Genomic DNA, 27708 nt, shown 5'->3' with positions numbered 1-27708 from the left:
ATGAAGACGAGAAGTCGTTTTGCCCATTACTATATGTCATGAGCACAGGCAAAGCCGCGGTGATAGTCTGCTGTGCTTGCCAAGGCAGGATGATTCCGCAGTGGTTTGCCATTCCCTTCCGCCGGATGAAGGTGAAAAGAACAATACAAACAGCCAGTCCTGAACAAGGGAGAAAGATTGTAAATTTCCCTCTCCAGCCGGCAATCGAACTCCAGGATCACCAGCCAGACACGCTAGCCACTAGGCGAAAGGGGGCAGGTTTTAACGAATTTATTTATTTATTTAAAGTACCTTGATACAAACTAAAAAATGCATCGTTATTATTAACTGTCAAATTCAGCTTTTTTTAAAGTTTTTGTAACGTGAAAATTACAAAAAACAATTAAACTAAAGAAGTACAAAATTAAGTTTTAAATTCAGTACTACTGGCCTAGCTTCTGAAATTGATATAGTAAGAATCATTTGAAATAAATTAATTTTACTTTTACTCAAGGGTCGAACTTTTTCGATAGTTTTGAGAATTTTGGAAATCGGATGAATCAATTTATCTAAAGAAAGGAATTTCAACTAATGCATGACGTAATCAGTAGCAAAGACTTTATGCCTGAAAATTTTTAAGTTATATATTTAATTTAATGATACTTATCAGCAGGGGCGCACCCCTCCCCCTTATCTACAAATCTTTAATTAATTTCTTATTCATCACTCAAACAAATTTCATATTAAAATTAATAAAAATTTTACCATTACAATATTTAAATTTAAGTACCGAAAACTGCTAAAAAAAAAGCACTATTTTACACCTTAAAATCCAAATTTTCCCGGGGGAGGACCCCCGGACCCCCCGCTTTAATACGGGGGGGCCATGCTTCTTAACAGCCCCTATACACAAATCCTGGCTACGCCACTGCATCTGCACGTACAAAAACTTTAAACGATTTACTTAGACAACTGCATATTTAATGCTTGTATTATTGTTTTGCACAGGTGATGGAAGTGTCTGAAGGTAAGGTGAGGTGTTGTCTGTGCTCGCAGTGGACCCGGGGCGAGGCGCCATCCGGCCCCGCGGGCGGCGACGATGGGCGGCCAGTCACCAGCCCGCCCTCGCCGCGACCGGCCCGGGCAGCGCCGGCGCCCCGGCCCGCAGCCTAGTCGACCCCGCCGCTAGGCCCCGCGGCCCCATGGTCAGCGCCCGCCGTGCCCGCGACCTCGCCACCAATGACGGTGATGCTCCTGCAGCACACGCCGCTCGCCCGCTACAAGCTGCCGCCGCCGCCGCCGCCGCCGCCCGCCAAGGAGCCGGCCCGCGCCGCGCCCCGTGACTCCCAGGCGATGCGCTACTACCGCCTCTGGATCTACACGTGCAACGCGGTGCTGCTGGCGAGCGCGCTGGGCTTCGCCGTGGCGGCGGGGCGCGTGGTCGCCGACCCGCGGCGCCTCGCGCTGCCCGGCCTCGCGCTCTACCAGCCCTCCTTCCTCTACGCCTACGTGGCGCTGGCCACGCAGAGCGGGCTGCTGCAGGTGGTCGGCTGTCTGGGCGCGCTGCGGCTCAACGAGCGCCTGCTCAACACCTACTGGCTGCTGCTGCTGCTGCTGCTCTTCGGCGACGCCATCGTCGGCGTCGTCTGGGTGTTTCGCTTCGACCGCATCTGCGCGGACCTGCGGCCGGCGCTCAAGCACCGCCTGGCCGCCGAGTACGGCACGGACGCCGACTTCACGGCGCTGTGGGACGCGCTGCAGCGGGACCACGGCTGCTGCGGCGTCGACGGCGCCGGGGACTTCGGCAACCGCAGCGCCGTGCCGGAGAGCTGCTGTCGCGCGGGGGCCGCGGCGGCGGGGGACCGGCGCCCGCTGGCGGCGCGCGGCGACAACGGCTCGGCGGCGGCGGCGGCGGCGGAGGCGTGCGGCGAGGACGAGGCGGGCTGCGCGGACGGCCTGCTCGCCTGGCTGCGGCACTCCGCCGACGTGCTCTTCGTCGTCGGCTACTGCGTGTTCGCCTTCCTCAAGCTGTGCTTCGTCGGCATCTTGCGCTACGAGATCCGCGAGATGATCCAGAAGATCAAGATGCTGCACGGCGAGACGAGCGCGCCCACGCTCACGCTGACGGACGCCGACCCGCCGTCGTCGGGGGTGGCGCCCGCCGCCGCCGCCGCCCCGGTCACGTCGCCGTCGTCGCCGCCGCCGATGCCGCCGGGCGCGGGCGCGGGCGACGCGAACGCCACGCCGCACCACCGCCACCACCTCGCGCTGCTGACGGACGCCGCGGACTCGGACACGAACAGCAACTGCGCGCTGCTGATCGCGGAGGACAGCGCGAAGCCGCCGCGCTCCAACGGCAACAACAACAACTACGAGGCGCACGAGCTGCACGAGCTGAACAGGCTGCTGGCGAGGCACCACCGCGCCCAGACCTGACCGTGGTGCTGGTGCTGCTTGGTGGTGTGGGCGCGCGGGGACTGCCTCGTGTGACTGCCGGGAGGCACAGCCCCAAGTGTCGGACTCGAAGGCCGAGTGCGCGTTGGGCGAAGCACGCTAGGGAATGTAAGACCGCCTCGTCGCCGACGGCGGAGGGTTGCATCGGTCAACACGGTATTGCAGTAGCCTTTCCTATAGTGAAGCGAAAGCTGTAGACAAGTTTTTAATTCGTTCACTTCCACTAAGTAATGTAGATCAGGAACAACATGATAGACTAGTCGAAAACTTCCACTTGAGCAAACAGCTGAGTTTGGCATTGTAAATAAAGGAACACACGAGAAAGAACGGTTTACGTAAGGATTAATATATATATCGAATAGAAAAATAAAATATCAGCTTAGGTTGTAACTCAGGACCAGTTTTACAAGTTTTGCATACAAAATAGTATAATCAGTAGGTGATAACATAAGCAAGAGAAAAATTCACCTTGCTTGTAGGAAAGCACTGCTTGACTGGAACTTTTTAAATAATGTATATTGTAATTTTCAACATAACCTAAAATTAAGATATTTTCAGCTAAATACTACTCGAATTTTACCTCCGAATTTAACTGCCTGTTACGAATGTAAACTTATATTTCAGCTAGTTAGAAAATTTCTTTAAAGATGATCGTAAAATTATCAATGGTATCAGCCCTTCATTCTTCCTTAACAACAAACAAAACTGTGTTTAGTGTCTACTCTGTAAGTACTCGACGATTAATTTTAAAAACCTGTGCTAAGATTTCCATGCGTTTATCAATGCCATTAAATAAGTTTTGATGCATGAGAAATAATTATCAAGCGTTCATTAAATCGCCAAGTTCGTAATTTTCTGTAACATCGCACTACACAGTAAGTATTACTTATATTTTAGTTTGGTGTTTAATAAACTACATTAGGTTAAAAGTGATTTTAAAAATAAGTTAATTTTATCCTGTGATATGTATATTCCGAATTTCCTAGTTAATGCCGTCTAAAGTATCAACACAAAATTTATCATGCCCACTAACCAATTGAAATGTAGCAAACTGCAACGAAGGAGATTGTTTTTGAGTTGGCGAAAGCCCTGCACGATCTCGTGCATTTCACAAGGTCGACCTACACACTTACACTGGGCACATTTTCACCCTTAGTGACCGGCGAGTTACTCAGTAACTTCTGAAACTGACGCGTGACAACGGAGTTTCAACCACGCGTCTCCATCCCAACAGACTACAGAAGGTTCGTGTACGTTTAATAGTCGATGCTGACTGTTTCCTATACGACAACTTCGAAAAACAGTTTAAAAAATAACTTTGGTTTTTTTTTTATTACGGGTTGAGTCAAGATTATGTGACTTCTTGTTATCCCCAACTATTTGAACGAAATAAATTTACAACAGTAACAAGTTTTGTGATGGTGGATGAACTTTGTTCAATTAAACACTATCCGCACACGCTTAGTGTTCAATCTTAAATATTCGCTATATTATTTGCAACAAAACAGTTCTAACCTGAAATAAGTATATCAGCCTTGGGAAGTACTTAAAGGCCATAAGTCTGTATGTATACGGCTACATGATGAACCTGCAACCGGGGTTCGTCGGTCGAAACTCGACTCATCCTGTAGCGAGGTGTAGTTCACGCGGCAGCGGAATAGTCCGGGCAGTCTCGCGGGGTTGAAGAGTCAACATGCCGTCAGCTGTCGGAACAGACACAGGGTATCTAAAAAAAATATCTGTGATGAAATTTCCCTGGCTTTTCCCTGAATTTCCATAAAAATATAATACGTATTTCCCTTACTAAAGATATATTTCAAGATTTTATAAACTAAATAAAGAAAATTCAGCTGGCCTAGTCAAAACAGAAACTCGCATACGCTAATTTATAGTGTGTATGAATATGCAATAAAAATTATTTTCGTCTTGGTGATGGCAGACTGGAGCATTATATTACCTCCCTCCCCCCCCCCCCCAAACAAAAAAAACGATCACTGGGGAATTTCCATTAATTTTTCAGAATTTCTAGTGAATTTCCTGACTTCCTCGGACCAATTGCAACTTCCCTGACTTTTCCCTGACCAATTCCCACTTCCCTGGTGTTTCCTTGACCAATTACAATTTCCTAGACTTTTCCTTGGATAATTACAACTTCCCTAACTTATCTTTGACCAGTTAAAATTGAATAGATTTTTCCCTGGCCAATTTCAACTCCTCTAAATTTTCCTGACAAATTCCAACTTACCTGACGTGTCCCTGACCAATTACAAACTCCCTGAATTTTCCCTCATCAATTAAACTTCCCTAACTTTTCTCTGGCTAATAAAACTTAACCTAATTTTCCCTCACCAGTTTCAACTTCTACAATTTTTCCTGACAAATTACAATTTACATGACATTTTCCTGGCTAATAACAACTTCCCAGACTTTTTCCCTGACCAGTTAAAACCAAACTGACTTTTTTCCTGTCCAATTTAAACTTCTCTGACTTTTCCTGACAAATTACAACTTCCCTGACTTTTTCGTGACCAGTTAAAACTAAATGACTTTTTCTGGCCAATTACAACTTCCCTGACGTTTCCCTGACCAATTACAACTTCCATAAATTTTCCCTGGTATGTTAAAACTTAACTGGCTTTTTCCTCACCAATTTTTACTTCTCTGTCTTTTCTCAGACCAATTACAACTTTCCTGACTTTTCCCTGGCCAATTACAACTTCCCTGACTTTTCCCTGACCAGTTAAAACTAAAATTACCTTTTTCCTTCTAATTTAAACTTCTCTGCCTTTTCCTGACCAATTACAACTTCCCTGACGTTTCCCTGGCCAATTACAACTTCCATAACTTTTCCCTAGTCAGTTAAAACTTAACTGGCTTTTTCCTCGCCAATTTTTACTTCTGTCTTTTCTCAGACCAATTACATCTTTCCTGACTTTTCCTTGACCAATTACAACTTCCCTGACTTTTTCGTGACCAGTTAAAACTTAAATTACTTTTCCTGGCCAATTACAACTTCCCTGACGTTTTCCTGGCCAATTACAACTTCCATAACTTTTCCCTGGTCAGTTTAAAACTTAACTGGCTTTTTCCTCGCACCAATTTTTTACTTCTCTGTCTTTTCTCAGACCAATTACAACTTCCCTGACTTTTCCCTGACCAATTACAACTTCCATAACTTTTCCCTAGTCAGTTTAAAACTTAACTGGCTTTTTCCTCACCAATTTTTACTTCCCTGACTTTTCCCTGACCAATTACAACTTCCCTGACTTTTCCCTGACCAATTACAACTTGCGTGACTTTCCCCCTGGCTGTGCGGGATGCGGACCCCTGAGACGCGCCGGCCGGTCTATACGCGGCAGGAGGGCGGTGCTATTTGCGCCGAGACGCCCCCGCTCCTGTTGTGGCCGCCGACCTGGCGGACAGAGCGCGCCCTCGGCCGGAGATAGAAGCGTCTGCACAGCATCGCCGAGGCAGGCTGCTCCGGTGTCAATCAGCAGTCGTCCCCTGGCCGCCGCTCAAGGTCGGCGCGCTCGGGCCGGCTATTTCTTCCTCCGAGGAGAGCTTACGAGCGGGCTGCGGCTATTTTCAAACCAACGCCAACACTTACACGGGTTAATAATAAACCCACCACAGCTAGATACACTCTCAAATGAAAAAATATATATTTTTTCGGGAACCATTCTTAAGGGGAACGCCTACCTGGCACACACAGGCGCGCAGTCCACAGAGCATCAGGAGAAAAAAAAAACACGCGATTTTAAATCCGCTCAAGATGTCCAAGAAAAGAACATTCAAAAGCACGCTGAGGCCTGATAGTTATGTATCTTGAAAATCGTTTTTAAACTTTATGTTTAGGAAAGTGAAAACGACTGACACGCGTGTTTTTATAATGAAACTTATGCATGAAACTCCCGCTGAGGCTTCTTGCAAGCACTCTAGAGACATATGTACAATGCACCTTTATCTTCGTTTCTACGCCATAAAATGTTATGGTGACCACTCGAATCCCGTAGTTGCCCCATACACGACCACAAAACTGCGTACCAGTCGATAGCCTTGCGCTTAGAGGCGATACCACACTAGAAACACTAGCAGGCTTCGCACTTTTCATTCCACCTCACCAACACAAATACACTCCTGACTCGGCGGGCTTCTTTAAGATCTACGGCAGTGCCCTTCCTTCACACGCCTTAAGGCTTGGGCTAATTTTCCGAGATATTTAGTTGTATTGCCGTACCTATTAATGAAGCTATTTTCCGAAGGTGCCATTACGTTTGATTTTGTTAGCAAATTTTCTCACCAGATATTTATTAAATGTATTTTCGAGCTGTGAAAGATCATACCAGTGATTTTAATATGAAGAATTGAGCAATTTTTTTACAACTATTATATTAATTAAGTAAATATTCGTTAAAAAAAATTACGATAATACAAGGCAGCATACTGCTTCGGCGGTGAGCAATGCCAAAACTGTTTAATTGGACATTTTTGACATTTGCCACTACACTATTATTATAATATGAAAGTAATATATTGTGTATGTAAACTAAAAAAACTAAAATTTTAGAACCCAACCATTCAAAAATATTGTTTTAATTATTACGCTGAAAACTAAGCTGATTGCATTTGATAGTAATTACGTTTTTATTCCCAGTTTACGAGAAACTACTTTTTTTTCAATTGTGTGTATTTATAAGTGTTCATAAAGCCTAAGAATCAGAACCTAAAATTTTCGTGGAGTTCTGTTTGTTGGTTACTCGACAGTGTCTGGTTTAATTTACCGCTGCGTGCTGCTGCGCTGGCAGAGAGCCGGCGTCCCTTCTCGCGCGAGTCCGAAAATGGCGCTCGATCACACGCAGTCTTTAGAGGATCCTTATACCATACTGTTGCGACAGACGCTTCGTTTTATCTTAAATATTCCACAAACACGAATGACGAACGGGGAAACTTAATTATATTTTACCGCCTAATATTCCGAATTAAATCCCGTGAACGATCAAAAATAAAAATTTTCAAAAAATTCTCATATATATATATATATATATATATATATATATATATATATATATATATATATATATATATATATAAGCACAAAACTACTGGAAGATTCTGCTGATTTGGTTTGTAGCAGCAGGACATTCTAACTGGACAAATTCTGCAACGCAGAACCAAACGAGCATAAATTCAAATTTCGCGACTTTTTGTTTCATTGCAGGTTGTGTCTTAAAAGTTAGTTTTCTATCGAACCATAACATCATAACTCGTTGAATATTTTTTTTCTCAGGGATTTTGCAAGAGTTATACGAGCTTAAGGCCAAAGCTTTAGTTAAGCCAGACAAACGTAAGTCCAGTTACAATTTTTTTCCTAACCTAAAACTAACTGTTTGTAGGAGGGGTCCGGGTTAATAAGTGACCTAGGTGCGTCTCAGACCGAAACCTATACGCCTAGTATTGCTGGGATTAGCCGTGCAGGGAGAGGGACGTAACTAAAGGGGGTAGACGAGGCTTGTGCCCCGAGCGACGCAGTTGGGGCGCTATTAAACTGGCAGAGTAATTTTAACTACAGATATTTACTTGAATATCGTAGTGTTAGAACACAAAAAAAAAAAAATGTTTGAGGGCAGATGAACTGAATTATTTGTATTGAAAAATACATACATGTGTAATTAATACGTGGTGGCGATATGAAGTACAGTCAGAAAAGGTTTTAGCTTGGCTGGATTAAAAAATGGGGGACAAGACGAGTTCTTTGCCCGAGTGGAAACTAGTCTAGTTACGTTTCTGTGTAGGGAGGGTCGCATGCGTCATCCTAGGAGGGGATTGGCCAGCCATGGCAGAAACTGATGCCATTAACAACTCTCCTCATTCTTAACTTTAAACTAAAACTATAAATAGGTTGGGCCTGCATGGACACAGGGAAAATCCTGGGAACTGTCATGCGGGGTGCAAATTTGCACACTTAAAGTGTAGGAAAATACACGAGACACAAGATGGTCTGGATGAAGAGTTGGGCAGAGTAGAAAAGAGTCTAACATACAATGGTATGTACTGTGGCTGTTGTAAAAGTCTCCCATTTGGAAGAACGCAATCATCAGTTCCTTCTTTTCAGCCACACTCATGTGGAGATTGGTGTAAAACACAGTGGCTGTCGCCTAATACATATGGATGCGTCCATAACACACACATCCCTACAACCCTTAGAAAATGCAGCCACAATGTAAAGCATTAATTATAAGGAATGTATTCTATCCGAATACCTTTACCATTAGTACCACCTGTTGACAATTGATCGTACTAATGTACACGCAACCATTATGAGTCATGATGTATAGGAAGGTTCATCAAAACTTAAATAACGACTACTCATAAACACAATCACAAAAATTTAATGTAGCGTGGATTTTATAGATGTTTAGCGATAAAATAAATTGTATTTATGAGTCCCAAGATGTTAAAAATGCTTAAAATTATCATTAAATAATCTTATAAGTTTAAGTCCACGAATGAGTAATACTTTTATTGACGACTTTTACTCTATTTGAGTTATAAACTAATATATTGTTTTCAGTTAATCTTATGCCGAAACACTGAAACAAAATTATGTACAAACAAAATACAACACTGTTCAAAAGATAATGAAGGGACGCACAGTGGATGCGGGTGTCGCATCGCTGGAAATATTGAGTTTAGTGGACGCATGTAGGGATGCATCGGCATCCTTAGTGAGAATTCGGAAACAGCGGAAAGATGGCCGCGTCTACTACAATCACTTTTTAGTGGATCCCTTAGCTGGAAGATTCAGAGAAAAAAAAGCATTACTCCCTTGTAAATTTTTTTAAGCGTGACTTAAGCTCGTTTGCTTCTGAGGTACATAATTTAGTCTTGCTGGCGTATAGTGTGAGCCAATCAAGTGAGGGAAGAGAGTGGGAAAGGAAAAGGCCTTTCATCAGAACTAAAATAGCAAAGACGCATTTCAAAAAGGGTAACATTGACACAGGTAATATTTTAGCAAGTGTGAAAATGCCTTAAATCTAATCAGCTTATTATCGTCCGACGTTCTGAAAGGAAGGTGTGGGCTTTCCTGGACGATACAGCACCCTTAACTGAGTCCGGGTGGGGAGGGGGGTTAGGTAGGAATGGGGGGAAAGGACCTTTCGGGGAAGGGGTCTGGGTAAACACTGGAGCCGTAGAGTATTAACACCGCAGGCCCACGTGTAATGAAAACAGCCCCGGGGGCCCCTTGCTTGTGCGGCAGCACGCTACACACGGCGGTATTGGGGTCAACAGTTCACACGTGCGAAGGGGTAACTGCACGCCGACTTGATTAGCAGCGCTGGGGAGGAATATTCTAATCGGGTAACGTTCTGAAACGCTTAGTGGCCTGCTTCTGTAGCGTGAAACGTTACGAACGTTAAGGTTACGTACAAGTTAACTGAATTTGATTTAGCAACGTGGGGTTTGAATTTACAAAACTCTTTCAGCGCATTGGTGTGAGCAGGAGTAAAAAAAAATTATTATTTTAAAGAATTCTTATACTATGACCAAGATATAATAGCATATTCGGTGTTACTTATCGCTTAAGTTCACTTGCGAAACTAGATAAACTTATGACAGGCTTGAAGAGAATATTCTTTACAATATCGCCATTCATGTAGTTCAACATCGCTTTGGTCAGTAAATTAATAAATTTTACAAAATAATTTGCAGGCGTAGTCTTAATCACGGTCATATAGACAGATCTGGCAACTTATTTTAATTCTCCGTCGGCTTAGTGAAGCTCGCGGCGGCCTGCGTACAAGAGACCTACGCACCTACGTCGGGAAGAGGAGTGTAGAGCGTTAGAAATTGTAACCTTATAATAAAACAAGCTATGTAGATTATTTTTCATTCCTCGAGATTACTATTATTTAAGGGAAATTTGAGTAAATTCCAACACTATACTTCCATTACATTTCTGGTTTTGTCATAAATGTTTTCAACCGATATTCAATATGTAAGAGTAATGTAAGGGATGTAAAATGTCGCACAAGTTTCCGTAATTACTATCTCTTAAGCTGGAGTCACACGACAAACACAACGCGAAAGGTTCAATACGCTCAGTAGCCAAAGAAACACAAGGTCACCGTGAAGTCAACATGACAAAATACGCGCGGTCCGCAAGAAGTAGATTCTATTTCTAATTTCGTTGTGTGTGCCGCACGATGGAAAAAATAACTTTTTTACTACTTACCTACTTGGTAAATTTTTATGCTGAAAAACATTTAGTTTTACATTTGGGTACACTTTCAAAATTGAAGTGTGACTTCAACTATTTATCAGAATTATTTTCTGTCCCTAATTAACATATCAATAACTTGCTTCATTTTATCTAAAATAAACTTAACCTCAATTTGTGCAATAGACGAATAAATGTTACATGCTTATGCATTTCAACTATCTACAGGAAATAAAAGATTCCTATAGAGGCTACACTGTTTCAGCGCATTATATACTGCATTTTATGGACGCACTTGGCTTGGAATGATATGCCAACAGCCATATTAAGAGTTCATCGTGTTAATGTTGTCGTGGTATTGTGACCTTATGCTATTAACTCTGACGTGCTGGAACGCTTAATCGGATGTCGTGGCATTGATACTCCAGCTTTACGAGACTATTTACATATATTTTATTACAACTGGTGAATATCTAATGAACATATTTGTGACAGAATAACAAACGCAAGTTTTAAATTCTACATAAATAGTAATGACAATAAAATTAAAAAAGCAACATATGTTAGGTTAAGTTTAAGAGACACTCTGTCAACATGGACATAATCGTTAAAGTTATGCTACGGCCGACAATATATACCGTAAACCAAGCACGAACAAAGGGGTAGGGAAAAAAGTAATGGTAAAAATTCGTACTCATTTCGAATGGCAATCTTACCGAATGTAATAATAATAATAATGAGATAAAAAGAAATTTACATTTCTACAGAAATTTCATAAAACTTTGCAAATAAATACATTTAACTGAGATCAAAAACACATGCACCCGACTAACGTGATAATAAAGGTAGTAAATTTCGTCTGATGAAAGTTTTTTAAACGATAACATATATCTATTCTGAAGTATTTAAAACAAAATTTTGTGGTTTGTAGTTCACGAGCAGTCGTTAAAATTTTAATATATGATTGATTATAGTAAATAGTTTTTAATTTAAATTTAAATTGTGTATAGATTAGATGTGATCGAGTATTTTTCTAAACTGATGTTGTAGTTCTGCAAAATAAAATTATCTTATCATTGAGTTATAGTGCAGCAGATTTTGCTGATAGGCTCATAGACATACTGCAATCTATTCATAGGCATCGATGATGTTCTACCGTCGAATGAATGAACAATAAGTAATATGTCCGCCGCTCCGCTACACAAAAACTAAACGGCACAGACCTTCCTCACAGTAATTATTTACATTATAACCATATTGCCACAAAGTGAAAATAAAAACAGGTAATATTCTACCCACAGTATTTGTTTGAAAATTTTTTAAACTAGCTAATGCTTAGTTGGACTCAACATACTTACACGCTCGTGGGCTCATAATTATAATACGGTGTGTGATTAGTTAATCAAATAATAAAATGTGACAAATAATTACCCTGTCAAACTAAAGCGTGAAAAGCATTATACCAGCAAAAAAAAATATTTAGTTACACAGCAAAAACAATACTCATATAACACTGTTAAACAATACTGATTTACACAAGTAGCCTAATTAAAATAATACGTACATAAAAGAACACCATTTTCTTGCAAAGATGGCCAGTGGCGCGGTGCACAATAACCTCAAACTCTGTTGTGTTGCCCGCTGCCCAAGTCGTGGTGGCGTCAGGCGCAGGCGGGTCCCTACCACCGCGACCCGCCTATCCCTGCAGCATGGCAGGGTTCAACCTGAGCCGCGCGCCGCCACGTGGAGCCCGCAACCGTTTAGCGTCAGAAATCGTTTCACAACAATGTTTCACGAAAACGTTGCATGAAAATTCGGCCTTAGAAATTTGACTCCCATCGCGACCAAAGATGTTTCACAACAAAAATTTTAAATTAACAAATCGGTGCGATACGGGAAACAAATCTTTAACTGCATCATGAAGTAACGCGTGCGCAATTAAATAAAAACGTATAAACAACGAAATAAAAAACAAGGTTTTGGAGCGAAGTAACAAAAATTATATTTTTTATATTATCATATGCACCAAAAAAAAGTAGCCTCAGTAATGAAAACTTTTGTGTTCCGGTTAGAGACAAAACAACCTCGGCTACTTTTCCAAAAATACACAGGTAAATATAATACAGTATTCAGATGCAGCTGTGTGTGTTTCAGGTTTGTTGCCAGTCTTATTGCAATGCGGTAATTATTATCCTTATTTACTCCATGGAAAATCCGTCTTTCTTTCGGAAGCGTACGTAATGCCACAGCAAAATATTTTCTTGATTTCTCCACGTCTTTTATGATTTTTAGCTGACCAAACCCCTGTAATGTTTCCATAGAAAACAACCAGTATCAAATTGTTGTTCTACTTCCTAACACTTCCCCAGTCACAACGTACATACGTATTCTTCAATGTCGTGACCAAAACCGTTTACCCAGGAACAAAATTCCCTAAAACTATGCACAAGGGACGTACTTTACATCGCACGCTGAGGCACCATCACAGAATGTATTCGTCCTCACGTGCAAAAAAAAAAAATTGTAACTCTGCTCAAAATACTTGGCACACCCTCGTTGCAACTTAAGAGTGTATGTCTTGTTCCAAGTCATTATTTTATATTTACGTTCCACACGAATAAACTTTCCTGCTTTTTTAGTAGCTGAACTTTCACAAGATGAAAATTATCCATCGCTCACATTTAGCTGATAAAGTCCAATTTTTTATTGTTTTTGCACATTTTGGATAAGGAAAATAAAATGTAAAATAAAACTAAGATTTTTTTTACGTTTAAATTCCACTTGAGTGGCTAACCTGCTACGTGATATGATTTAATTTATTTTAAGAAAATTATTTAATTTTATCTAGCCTTTTAAAATCCTTAGAATGTTTATGATCTTGAAAGGCTAAATATTTTTTTTTTTCTGAGAGAAATTCAAACCATACCATGCAATAGCAACCGGCATTGCCTTTATTTATTCCATTTGGTTCTCCTTATCCATACTGTAAAATGTTAAATCCCACTTTGTTAACTTTGTAAAAAATAGACACTGTATTTGTTTTCCCATTTTGTTGAAATTAGTTCAATCAAAAAGTCTACACGTTTAACTGTGTTAAACGTAAATATAAAATAATGACCTGGAACGAGACATGTCCCATTTTACAAAGACTGAACCCAAATACAAGATGAGCCTTCGACTAACCATTACATTTAAATTCCCTGGCGATGCCCTGATATATTCCAAAAATACGGAATTCCCCGCAAATTACAGGTTTTCCTGTTTTCCCCAGGTACTGGACGTCACGTATTGTAACGATGGATGCCAGCAAGTAACGAGGTGGGTGGAAATTTGTGATATCTCCAACCGTAGTCAAAATATCGCAATCGTGTCGATTCGAGACCGCTAGCTTGTTTCCAGAGCGATCACAGTTTTATACCCGGCCAGATGCTTCCAGTTCTTCGCTAGAGGGGTGTGTGGTTGACGTTTCCATAAGGCGCATGAGTTATCTCGGGGTTATTATCTCCCCCCCCCCCCCCCCCAAAAAAAAATAATTCTGTGACCTCTTAATACCCGTCTCATCTCCCTCAAGAACTAACTGTCACACCCATCTTCAAAGAACTATATTTATATTTCGTAAAAAAAAATGTGTTTTATAGAGACCCGAGAAAAATTGGCGTTATTACTTTGGAACAGGTTAGAATGCATACGCTTGACTGTAATTTATATTGGTTCGTGTTTCGTTTGACACACCCCCGAAAGACAAGAAACCAACAAGAAAATATGTAAATTAATTTGACGCTACTTTTGTAAGTAGTATCTATAATTCTATAGTTATAACGCATTTACAGGCGCTAACGATTAAATTTTGTAATAAGTGTTTATCTTGCATGTCTTCCTTTATGAAAGGGCTTCAATGTTAGATAATTTAGACGTTCAATGGGATTTTTTTTGCAAAAATCTTTTCTAAATAACAATTACCACAAACGTAATCTGGATAGTGTACAACAAATATGCTTGCTTTCTATATTACACTTTATGTCCAGGTATACTCCTGTGTCTGCATGCAGGGATGTTCGAAGATAAACAGAGCTCTTGGAATACAAATTACTGTGGGAAAAAACATATTTGTCCGAGCCGTAATACATAAACATTGTGTTGTACAAAACTTGGAATAACACATGGCGCAGCTAAATTCGCAAGACCATTCAAACCCGAGTGAATTTCACTTTTATAACAATGCTTTGCACGCTACTGAGTTTTAAAAAGTAAAAATGTGAAGGGGTTATGTTGCTAAAGTGATTTTTTTAACAAAAACTGAGTTATAAGTTTAGATTCTTGCAAACATACCCCTTTAATACTCCCAGCATTAACCTTTCGGCCCGCCAAATCAAACCGAAAGTGCCATGTGTAGATGCTCGACGTAACAACTTCAACCATTATATAAAACAACTTCGCAAAATTTTCACACAATACCTTCATCGATCGATCCTTCCATTATACATGGTAATATTACCGCTTGAAAGGCTTGCCACACTTTCAATAACAATAAACGTGACGGTAACCAAAATGATATTTTTTTTTAACGTTTCTACTATGGTTAATGGTTATTTCAGAAACTAGGAATATCGGAATGTTACAATTTACTGCACTTACCGAGATACATCAATACAGAGGCGGTTCCAAGAAAGGATCAAGAATCTGAAGAGTTAAAATCCCCTCCCCCCCTTTTTTTCAAACAACATTCAGAAAAAATTATTCTGATCGCAACTTGAACAGAATAAAATAATTATTTTGGTGACTGGAGGGAGGGGAGTAATAAATTTTTAAAACCCAGTCCACTCCCTTCCCTCTTCATCCAGTTCAAGAGCTTATGGAACCGCCACTGCATTAATATATTATAAAGTATTTTTATATTATAATAAAAGTACAAAATACATATGTAGTAGATTCATGAATTTGAGATTTTTTGTTTCAATTAGATGTAGAAAATGATTGTATTTTACTCATGCGTAATTTATTGTTTCGCATTCTAACTGGGGTGTTAACGTGTTGTTGAAATACAAATGGCCACTGTTTTTTTATTTAAAATCGTGTAATTTAATCCCAAGAAATTACTCGCGCTCAAATAAAAAAGAAAGACGAACTGACAGTCTTAAGTTGAAGGACACGGTGTCAACGGGCCTACCATGATGCAATCGAAAACTACATGAAATATAAATATTCAAAACAAAGAACAATAAGGCGTTATTTGTGTCGTAATGGCTGTGTTTATGACTTGAATCAAGACTAAAGTTAAGCTTACAGACATTCCACAGGACTTCCTGCACACGAAACTGGACTGAGCCGCGAAACAAGGAAGAATTTTTTAAAATATATATTTCATAACGTTGATAGCATTGTCTGGACAAAAGTTATATCTTGATGTCCTACCAAAAATAATTATGTGCATGTTAAGTTACGGCAAAAAAAAATGTACTACTACAGAATACTGAGTGGATATCTGAGCCATATGTACTGTAAAACACCAATTAATACGATATTTTAGTATAGATTTCAAATTTTATTATTAAGAAAAAATTTTTGCTTTATTTCAAGACGTAATATGAACATAAAACCCATGCTTTCATGCCTGTGCAAGAGAAGCATACTATTTTGCAACAAGATTGCAGCAAATGCCATTACATACTTGGTTGACTGAGATATTTATGCAGCAGAAAATACAGTCATGATCAGCAATAAAATATTAACTTCATTGTCATTTACACATTCAAAATTGAGATACGTCAAAACACTAAAAGTGTAAAAAAAATTCTAAAGCTATTTCGCTGCTCATGAAGCCACAACCACACAAAATATGTGTTACAATAGACCTTCCGAATTTTCTGTGATGATAGAAAACAATTTTAGTCTCAAAAAAATATATTGTTAAGACCAACAATGTTTTTGTTACTAAAAAGACATTTCAAAATTATTTTGCTTAAACAAAAACATATCTGGCAGGGTCCATACTTTAAAAAAAAATTAATTTTGTAGCTCCATTCAATTATTTTTTCGGCGTACATTCGCTAATATTTAATTATGGGGATGTCATTTCTTCAGCAAGCTAACATCGTGGTTGTTTGTTTCGTTAGATTGTATAGGGTTTTAGGTTGCAAGGAATCACGTCATTCTTTTTTTTTTTCATTTCTTCCATATTACTTTTATTTAAAAACTAATTTTTAACTCGATACCTCCCTTGCAATTTTTCGTCACAAATACATTCAACATATATTTACTTAGTGTAACATAATTGATGTAAAAGGTCGCGCAAGTGAAAATAAGTAAGATAGACTGTTACACCCATTATATTACACTTAGTAAATATCTGTTGAAAACATTTCTGACTGAATAATAAATACAAGGGAGGTATCGACCTAAAAATTAGAAGAAGAAAAAAACGTTAAATAAAAGTAATAACGGGAAAAAAATTAACTTGGCGTGTGATACCTAGCCAAAAATAATAGAAGTAGGGTTTCGGACCACTTGGAGGTCGAGTCGGTGTTCGGTTCTCGTATGTTTGAGCCATGCCGGGGTCGAGGGAAATTAACCCTTAACCCTCAAATGAGCGCGACGCGTGGCTGTGATTGTGAACAATGTTATTGGAACCTACAACACTGGTAGCGGTAGAGTCGAGGAAGGATTTCAAATGTTTATAGTCTTGTCTCACGCTTGGATTGCAGTACAGAGCAAATGGCACTCATTGTTGCCAGTCCGATACTACCCGGGGTGTTAAAATTAAAAGTCTTATTTTGTATACCTTCGTTAATCATAAAAAATTTTAATATACTTATATTTAATCACGACATTTTTTTTTTTTTTCCTAAGACCATAAACGACAGTAGTATTACAGTTATAGTCGCTCTGACAGAAGAAATAATTAAATGCTAAACATTAATAATTACTTTACACGAGAAACTATATGTGACGTCAGTCACTATTAATAACAAGACATTCCATGAAAGTATGTGCAATGATGAAAAGAGTCAAACTTCTTAAAAATCAAATATATAAACAAAATAATTACAAAAAACTGTTGAAACCGAGCTGGCGTCTTTCAATGACATCTCCTTGGAAATAAAATAAAAATTAATATTATCTGATGATGTTTTTGATTAAATACAATTTTTCCGAGACATAAAAAAAATTTCAACTCATTGAAAAGTAGTGTCTGAAACTTTTGTGCTCTATGGCGTGTATCTGGCAACACAGCACACCTGAACAAGGACAGCGCTAGTGGCAGAAATCGTGCATTGGAGGGAGGGGGAACAAATGCCCATTTTAATGCACGCTGCAATCTAAGGATGAGATGCGCTATAGCGTCCGTTAGGCTACGGCAACACAGGGCGCTATGCTCGCTATGTTCGGGATGTTCGCTACGCCAGTAAAATATGGCCAGTTGCATCTCAGGTGTCAATTGCCACACAAAGCTGTGTTCGCTATGTTCGCTATGTTTTCTATGCTGGTGACATCATCAGGTGTTTGGCTATCAGCTATTTTTCTAAAACTTCGCTGACTTCGCGCATGAGGCAGATAAACAAAAAAAAATATCTGTTTTCGCGCGGAATTGTGCTGTAACCTCTGCGTTTGCTTTTCATGAAGTTTAATTTCACTCAGTGTTGTGCTTTAAATAGTCAAGTCGACGTAAAATTTAATTGAAAGATTACGAAAATATCCATGTTTAATGTAATAAATAGACGGAAGAGTATAGAATACAGGAAGTGCAGCACAATGCCTGGGAATGCAATCAAACTAAGTTGAATTTATCCTGAAGTAATCCATGATTTTGGTTTCGTCTTAACGAGCAACTGCTTCATAAAATGATGAAATTCATCAATTTTTTTTTTTTAAGTTTACACGCTGTAAAGGCCAGCAGAATATCATCATCGTCGGGATCATCGATCACTCGAAAACCTACGCACGGCGTGCGTCTCTCCGACATCGCGAACCAAGACTATCCTGATATATGTTCGCAGGCTTTCCGCGGCCATCGTCCGAAGTGGCTTGGCTTCTGGGTTGTGGCCGCGTCCTTGGCGAATAACTCGCCGATGTTTCGGTCGACATTGCAGTCTCGCCATCATCAGTATAGGTAACTGCTCCCTGATGATGGCGACTGCAATGTCGACCGAAACATCGGTGAATTATTCGCCAAGGACGCGGCCACAGCCCAGAGGCCAAGGTACCTAAGACTATATACTGTCTGGCCACCTGGCGCAGCAAACACAGCGAGCATCGCGAACATAGCGTAGCTCCCTGTGTCAGGGCAGCAACTAGAGTCTCTGGCACCCGGGGCATGAATGGATTTATGCGCCCCCCCCCCCCCTCCCCTTTTTGCACATACCACACCAATAAAGCGGGGGGTCCGGGGGCCCTCCCACGGGAAAAATGGTGCTATTTAAGCATTTTCCATACCTACATGTAACAGTTTCTGTGCTACTGTAACTTCCATGCATGAACCCACAATGTCCATAAAGTAGTCCGTATAATCACTAGACTTGTTCATTAAATATGTTGAGACGTTATATTGTAAATCAGATTAGACATTCCTGGCATGCAAGTTAAAAAAACTTTTTACCAGTTACCAGTTGTAGTAGGAATTACAATGCAAGCGATTTCGGCGCCCCCACAGCTTTGCGCCCGGGGCGTATGCCCCGCTTGCCCCCCCCCCCCCCCCCCTCCTTAGTTACGGCCCTGCCCTGTGTGGCCTCGGCTTTGCCGGAGATCGCCCGCGCAGCTCGGACGCCTCGGCGGAAATGCAGCCCTCGCTGCACACCGCTAGCCACGGACCCCGCCGAGAGAAACTGCCAGTGCAGAAGTGCCCGCAGAAATAATGGTCACACCTCTCGCCACCGGAGCGGGAGTGCCAGGGGGTAAGATAAATGACGTGGAAAAAAAAAATTGCTTTTTTTTTTTCTCTTTTCACATCAATAGTTGTGAAAAACGAGACACCTGAATGGGGGCGGGAAAAAATATAATCTCTATCTGAATTCATTGCATGACATGAAACTAGCTATAAATTCATACTTAGATAAAAAAAAAAAACCTCTTATATTGCTGCGACAACGTTCTGAAGATTAAAGTATAAACATATCAGCAAACCTATTATATAAGACGATATTTATTTATTTTCAGAAAACTTAAAACTTAAAAAAAATGGTATGCTTCTTATGCACAATATTAAACTGATATTAAAAATAAATAAAATTAAACAGAAGTATCTAAATGTGTAAAAAAAAAATCTTACCTAATTATTATTATTATCATCATCATTATTATTGTGACACTCATCGACACAAAAAGCATGACTGTTCTGAATAAAAGGTGCTAGAAACTAGAGATAATGTACACAAAGACAAAATCTATATTCTCATGTTCATTGTGTCATAATGTGAAGTTTTCATGTTACATGTGTATTGTTTTCTTGTGTTGTTTTCCAGCGAGTTTTCACCGTGTCTAGAAGAGCAGAACGAACTAACCTGGTCTCCTAGTGATATTTCATTTAATTTTTAATTTTAAGATAATTTTTTTTCACGAACATTTAAAAGTGAGCTTTGATAACGAGTGCCTCGTCGCGTAAAGCCAGTCCCAAAAGTCCTGATAGTTTTGTGATGTGATTCAAAGAGTGTAGAAAGCACGCACGCAAGATATGGCTAAATAATCGTGTAGCGTGATTGGTTTAGAGAGAGACCTGTATATTTGGCAGTTTGTTCCCCTTAATGGCCAGCTTACGGGAGTCCAAAATTTATACGTGTGATACGTGATGTATTATTGATTTCTCGGGGTTCTATTTTAAGGATACTTAATCCGTCATGTTACTATGGAATAAGGTTAGAATTTAAAAAAAAAAAAAAAATTAAACATTCACGAGTCCCCAGTCACCGTGTTTTTTTTTTTTTTTTTGTTTTTTAAGAAATCTCGTCATCGTTCTGCGAACTGCATCACAGTAATTTTATTAAGTGCATACAACTGTATGTCCCACACTAAAGAATAACACCTTAAAACCCATTCTCAATTTTTTAATAAGTATACATCAGCGTACGGAAAACACCATAAACTAATAGTACAGTGACAACTACTGGTGCTTTATGGTTGAGATTACGGATATGACTCGGGAATCAACCCATTCCCTTTAAAGATGCTGCGTGTGACTAGACAAGCTGGATTTCGCTTTCGATTAGTTTCGAATTTTATTTAATTTTTGATGTTTAACATCTTAGCTCTCGGTATACGGCTATTGGTAGTAGTAGTTTCGTGAATGTAACGGAAATGTGTAACAACCACGGTACTGCTATATGTGGCGGATGGCGCGAACCAAAGTTCAAAGATACAAAGGTAAACTTTATAGTATTAACTGTTGAATGAATTTTAACAAAATGGGCAGTATTTTAATAAAATTCTTAATCAGGTCCAAACCCGTGGTTTCTTAATTTTTTCAAATATCTTTCGCTTTTTACGGAGCCGTTTCATTTCGGATTGCAAATAAAATTATTTGATAGTCAACGTAGCTACTCCGGCAGCGAATTCTAGCGGCGGGTGCGGAAATTATGTGTAATTCGCGTCCAGAAATGTAGAGGAAAACACAAAATTAATCACGCTCGGCATTATTTTAAAGGATTCAGTGTTGAATTTCGTATCCGAGTTTTGTATTATAAGTGTATTTACAACATGAGAACGCATGTATTTTCTCGTTACCGAGGTAAGATGTTTACTTTCTAATCAAATGACTGTTACAATCTACCTTTTTTTATTTATGCAGTAACAGGGAAATTAGGTAATTGTTTTGGCAGCCCTGTGGAGTTAATAGTGCTAAATTACAAACGAAACCTTATACCATTTAGTAATTAGTGATCAAACGCACGAATGAAATGGGTAAATGAGTCACCCACAGGCGTGTTCGTCGTTCGAGGTTAAAAGTGCGATCTGTAGCCTCAGGCGGGCCGTGTGCTAGGTGCAGGCAACCCCAACCTCGCCTCCCGTGAGCTGAGCCATATCTGTCGCGGCGGTCCTGGGTCTCCGGCGCTGAGAGGCGACGCGACGTAACAACCCACCCGCCCCGCAAGTAGCCCGAGTCCCCGCCTCCACTCACTGAGCGATATTTCGTCGGCTTACTATCAAAAACTCTAAAACTTTTACAGGAGAGGCCCAAAAAAAATTTTGTTTGGGATCTAATAGAAAAAGCAGATATGCTATAATAAATAAAAATTCATAATTAAGTGATATTTAATTACAAAAAAAGAAAATACATTGTTTAAAAGATTTATTAATTTTTTAAGACATAGAAGGTATTGAACAATAAAATTAAGAAAAAGTAAAACATAGGAGGCTTCAATAAAAGACCGATAGTGGTCCTTGCATTCATAATTCGACTATGGAGGTTCGACAGGCCCTTTGTGTCAGTAATCTATTAAACCAAAGTCATCTGAAGCACAAAAGTCTCGAAATTCATACTTGGGAGGTTTTGACAGTGAGCCGACGATTTGCTCCTTATCGCAGCTACGGATGAAAATCCGGCTTCCCACAAGTAGCATGTTGCAAAGGGAATGAGATAACTTACAGCTTTTGAACTTAAAGGGTTGGATGGTCATTCTTGACGGGGTTTTTTTTGGCTGTGATGCGGCAATCTCATTTCCCGAGCACAACCAGTGCGCAAGCGCCGGCTAACGCAGCGAGTGGTGGATTGTTTGTTGAGGATGTATGTAAGCAAGGAGAAGACAGAGGAGGAGCGGCGCGCACTTTGGGAACCCCTGCCTTCACCACCAGGCTAACACGTGGTCGACTCAGAGGAGACCCCGTCCTGTGAGCAAGTCTCGTCACATCCCTGGGACCCCCTGAGATCTGACCGGGGCCAGGCAGATCTCCCAGAGTGTGGGTCTGCGGTGAGCGCGCGTTCCACGCATCTTTCCTTCATACTGACGTCGAGATGGCCGCCTGGCTGGGTGTTAACGCGCCATTTACAAACAGCTTCGAGATTCATTGAAAGCGTCTGATCACGAACATCAGATAAGAACCATTGCACTTGCTTCTATACAAGTTTCGTTCCATGGTTTCGTCGTTAATATGTATTTAATATTTTTGGGTAGTGACTGTGTGAAAAATTCTAAACAGTGTCCTAAAAGAGGTACAGCGAAGTGTAGGGAGCCTTTATCTGTAATATTTCACCATGAAATTATAAGGTCACAGGCGAGTTATCGACTGCACGGAAGTTCTGTGCCTGGCGCGTAGAGGCGAAGAGGCGTGTGATGAGTGAGAAAATGTCGCCCTTAAACACCCAGTCAGGAGGCCACCCTCTTGGATTTCTTAATATTTTTTCCATAACTTCCGGTATGTATTTTGGATTATACTTCGTGGTTTGAAGTAAGGTTTTTTTTTCTTTGTGTTGTAATTTTTCAGCAACTTATTAGCATTCAGGAGGAATCTATCAACCACCTGACTCCAAAACAAAAAAAAAACAAAAAAAACACTAGTGGAACAAAGGTTCTTCTCGAAAATGCCCTTAACAATTCCCTTTATAAAATCAAGTCACAGAATGAAAAATGTAACAAAAAATGCTGGAAACTTAAAAACACAATTAAAAAAATAATGGTGTGGTTTGTGTAGGTACCCCTTAGCTTCCTTCAAACCTGAAGGGGAAAAAAATAAGAAAAAATTAACTTAGAGAAATTAAAATCAATTTACATGAGATATATACATAAATTCCATAAGGAAACGCCAGAGGTTTTCTTTCCATTTTAAGTATAGTAAACGTAAAAAAGAGTTTTATTCGCGATACATTTAAGTTCAATTTAATGGGTCAATTTCCTGAAATGTAACTTTCAGAGAACTTCCATAAAAGAGATGCGAAAAATAATTTTTGTTTAATTTTTTTTTTAAGTACTTCTGCTTTTATTACCATCGATACGTTACCTGCATGCTTCACGAGAACACGAGACTGCGAACAAAATTCACCCGTCCATAAACCACTTAAGTCTTAATTTAACAATACCTTACCAATCTGACAAAATTATGAGTTTTCCTCATCCTAATGAGCTACTCACATTGACTACATACGACCTCTGAACTAGCTGCCAACCCATGATATAGTTTTTTTTATATAAATCGCAAAAGTGGAAAAAAGTTGGCAAAGGAGCCAAAATTTCAAAGAGAAAAGGTTTATTAAGTTAACTTAATAAAATAACTGACTTTTTAGATTTTAAAGCAATGATATTGGCTAATTAAATATTTAACTTTAATTTCTTTCAGAAAAAGTTATTTTATTGTAATTAGCTGTCAAAATCTTCACAAATTTTAGAGAAGATAACACTACTAAAATGTGAATTACTTAGACATACATATTTGATTATGTAGTTCGGGGCTACTTGCAAAGGCTTCAGAATTTGTAATCAGAGTTTATACTCAGGGATTGGAAAAACCATCCGAGGGTTTAATTTCCTGTCGGCTAGACTCCACACTCGCGAGTCTCTCACTGGCCCGAAGTCGTCCTGATAAACTGTGAACCAATACCAGAAGCTGCGCAAAGACATAATTTATTTGCATTTCAGCCTATCGCGAAATGAATCCGCAAATGTTTTCATTCTTTAGGAATAGTCGTGGCTCCACCAAGTGCAGCAGTGGCGCGAAAGTGGACATGTTTGGAGTCGAGCCTGTCGATAGTGTGCCATGCGCATTGCCTTCGTTCCGACCTGGGACCGCCCGCGAGGATCAAACCGCATTCCGTACCCACAATTCACTGCGAGCTTAGAAAGGCTTCAGAGGGCTGGATAACTGGGACCCTTTTATCAAATACCGCACCAACGACTCCTTCCCTTTCACCCGCCTCGGCCCCTGGTTCCCACCCCCATCCTCCATCCCCTCTTCCACCTTCCCAGAAACAATACAACCTGGATCTTGAAAATATGTATATCATTAACTGTAGTTACTATCATTATTGTTAACTGTACAGCACTTGTTACATACGCTTAATGTGTTAATTATTATGACTGTGTATATACCGGATGATGTATATTAATGACAATGTTCTACAATAAAGAGATACACAATTCTTAGTATAAACACGCCCTCTCTTTATTTATCAACATTCCACGTGTTGCCCTGAAAGTGTCGGACCAAGCTCGCTTCCTACAAAGGCGATCTGGGTTCGAATCCTTGCGGGGTCCTTCGTGAATGGGTTAACTTGACGGACGTTGCAGCGAGGCGATCGATTTTTCTCGAGGTTTCACCGTTCGCTCCCCCGCCAGACACGCTAAGGCCGCGTCTTAACCGGCCACCAGAGAGAGCTTCCTTCGTGCTCTCGCAGCTGCGATGACGTCATAACTACTTCAAAGAGAGTGCACACCCACGCCCTTTTCAAATCTGGCCGAGAAGCGCGCGAAAGAATGAGAATACGAAACTGACAAACTACATGCCACTGTAGAAAAAAAATTCTTTAACAAGGAAAGTATTTGGAAACTCAGTCGCCAACGATATCACTCGTAAATCTACAAGGCAGAGCTTTATTCCGTTTGTAATTTTACAAAGCTATGCATTGTAATTTTACAAAGCTGTGCCTTGCAGTTTTACAAGTGATATCGTTGGCGACTGAGTTTCCAATAATTTTCATTGTACGAGTAGAATTTTTTTTTTACAGTATGGCGCTCGCCGTACTCTTATGTCGTCTGCAGCTTGGGGTTATCTCAGGGTCAAGACTGGATCTCACCCGCCAAGTTGGAAATTCCGTGTTCTTGCCTTTGCTGTAATTCAAAGGGACAACCTTCTTGCATTTGCTGCTGGGTTACAAATGTATTTCTAACTTTAAAAAGGTCACGCAAGTAATTAAAATTATGAACACTTGCGTGACCTTTTTTACCGCTTTAACTACTAATATTTAGAAAATATCTGTTGAGAAAATTTTTAACGGAGTATAAAATTCAAGAGAGCTATCATGATATGCAGCTTGAGTATAAATTTGACCGACCAACTTCAGCTGCAGGTTCATCACGACAAAATAAGTTGAAAACCTCTGTAAGACTTAAGGTCTTAAATGCTTCCCAAGTCTGGTATACGTCTTTGAAGTTGGAGCTGAACAACTTTCTCATTGTAAATAATAGAGAAAGTATTTACCTGAGATGGAACACTGAGCGTCTGAATTATGTTTAACTGAATGAGTTCTTCAACCACCGCGCATTTTGTGGCTGAAGAAAAATTATTTCAATAAATTAATATGTGAAAAATAAGAGTGTTTCGCCTATGTAAATTAGCTGTGGTTGTAGAACATAATTCAGTTAAACATATTTCAGATGCTCTGTGTCCATTTCAAATACTTTTATTTACAATAAAAAACGTTCTTCAGCCCCAACTTTAAAGACGTGTACCAGACTAGGGAGACACTTCAAAGCATAAGTCATACCTACAGAAGTTTCCAAATTAGTTTGTCGTGATGTCCCTGCAGTTGAAATTTGACGGTCGAATTTAGACTCATCATTTATTTAGAGGAAAAACCCTCGAAAAACATGATGACAAAAATTAAACAACCCACTCGGCGTGAAAGACCGGGCCCAAGCAAGACGCGTGAATTCGTGAAATGTAGAGAGTAATTTTTCAATTTAAGTACGAATTTTATTTTAATCATATTTAATTTTACGTTAAGACAACGTTTGTATTCTTGCTTATTACGAGTATTTATTGCGCTAGTAGGTATAAGTGAACTATCATACAGAAAGTTTGACTACCAAAGGCTGTTAAAATTTTAACCCAGGTACTTTTGCGTTTGTGTTTATTATTTTAGTTGGCCACGTATGTTTAGGCAATCATTATATAAAGACACGCTATAAAAAGTCAACATTTGTATCAAATCTGTTTGGGGAAAACTGGATTGCTTGATTTTTGAAGGTTTTTTTTTTTTTACATTTTATTAATTAATATCTCGATTTAGCATGACACAATACATATCAAGTTCACGCATATTTCACAAAATTCGGACATTGAAAGAGATTCTTTGCATCAAGCCCACCACTCACTGTCTTCTTCTTTTTGCCAAGACTCTCTTGTACAATCAAAAGAAGTTAGGTTAAAAAAAATTTTGGACATACGCCATTACATTTATGCACTGTTTTAAATGGAAAAAAATTCAAGATTGCAAAGTAAAAAATAAAAAGAAGTAATAAAAAGAAATAAAATAAAGATAACAAGCTTAAATCAGCTGATGTCGAACAGATGAACCCAACGATGAAACTAAACATGTATTATGGACAACGCAATGACGACAACAAAGACGAAAACCTTCAAAATATAAATATCAGACGGCACAAGAATTCCGAGGAAGGAATTTTGTCACGAAAAATTAAAGAGCACAGACGAACACGGCGGACTAACAACGACGAGAGAGTTTCAGCGAGAAACGTAAATGCAGACAGACAACCAACCTGGACAGCAGACATACGAACACAACGATGAAAATCAGCAGGTATTATGGAGAACGCAGTAGGTTTCCTATGACAAAACAGTTTCGACGTTTCGGGAACTGGCATCTGTTCCCGTCATCGGACACAAACAGACTGACTGATATTTGTTGTCTGTCTGCACTTACTGTTCTTGTTGAAACTGTCTTTCTTGTCGTTGTTAGCCAGCTGTGTTCGTCTGTGCTGTTGATTTTTCATAACTAAATCCCTTGTAAGGAACTCTTGTGTTGTCAAATATTTAAAGTTTGAATGTGTTCACCTGTGCTGTCGTCATTGTGTTGTCCATAATACCTTTTTAAAGTGGGTACATCAGTTCATCAGCTGATTGAGGCTTGTTCTATATGTATTTGTTTCCATTTTTATTTCTTATTTTGCATTCTTGAATTTTTTCTCATGGAAAACTGTGAAAAACTGCAATGACGTATGTCCAAAAAAAATTATAATCCAAAATTCCCCAATCATTTAAAAAACGGACGCAAAAAAAAGGTTTTTTTTTTATTATGCTCGTATTTAAAAGTAATAACGATATGAGAATCATACGAAAAAGTAAAATAACATACTAAAAGTCAATAAATTAAGTAACTTGCCAGAGGTTTGTAAGGTTTT

General features: G+C 39.7%; 1 protein-coding gene across 1 annotated transcript in view; it reads right to left on the bottom strand.

Moving 5' to 3' along the window:
* The window catches only part of LOC134531833 (pseudouridine-5'-phosphate glycosidase-like), a 269964-nt gene that overhangs the window by 217384 nt on the left and 24872 nt on the right, over positions 1-27708 (bottom strand). The gene's annotated exons all lie outside the window — the stretch shown is intronic.

This window comes from Bacillus rossius, chromosome 5 (assembly GCF_032445375.1).
Source record: "Bacillus rossius redtenbacheri isolate Brsri chromosome 5, Brsri_v3, whole genome shotgun sequence".
Classification (NCBI taxonomy): Eukaryota; Metazoa; Arthropoda; class Insecta; order Phasmatodea; family Bacillidae; genus Bacillus; species Bacillus rossius.
Note: the sequence above shows the minus strand (reverse complement) of the source record. Positions and strands in the feature narration are given on the sequence as shown.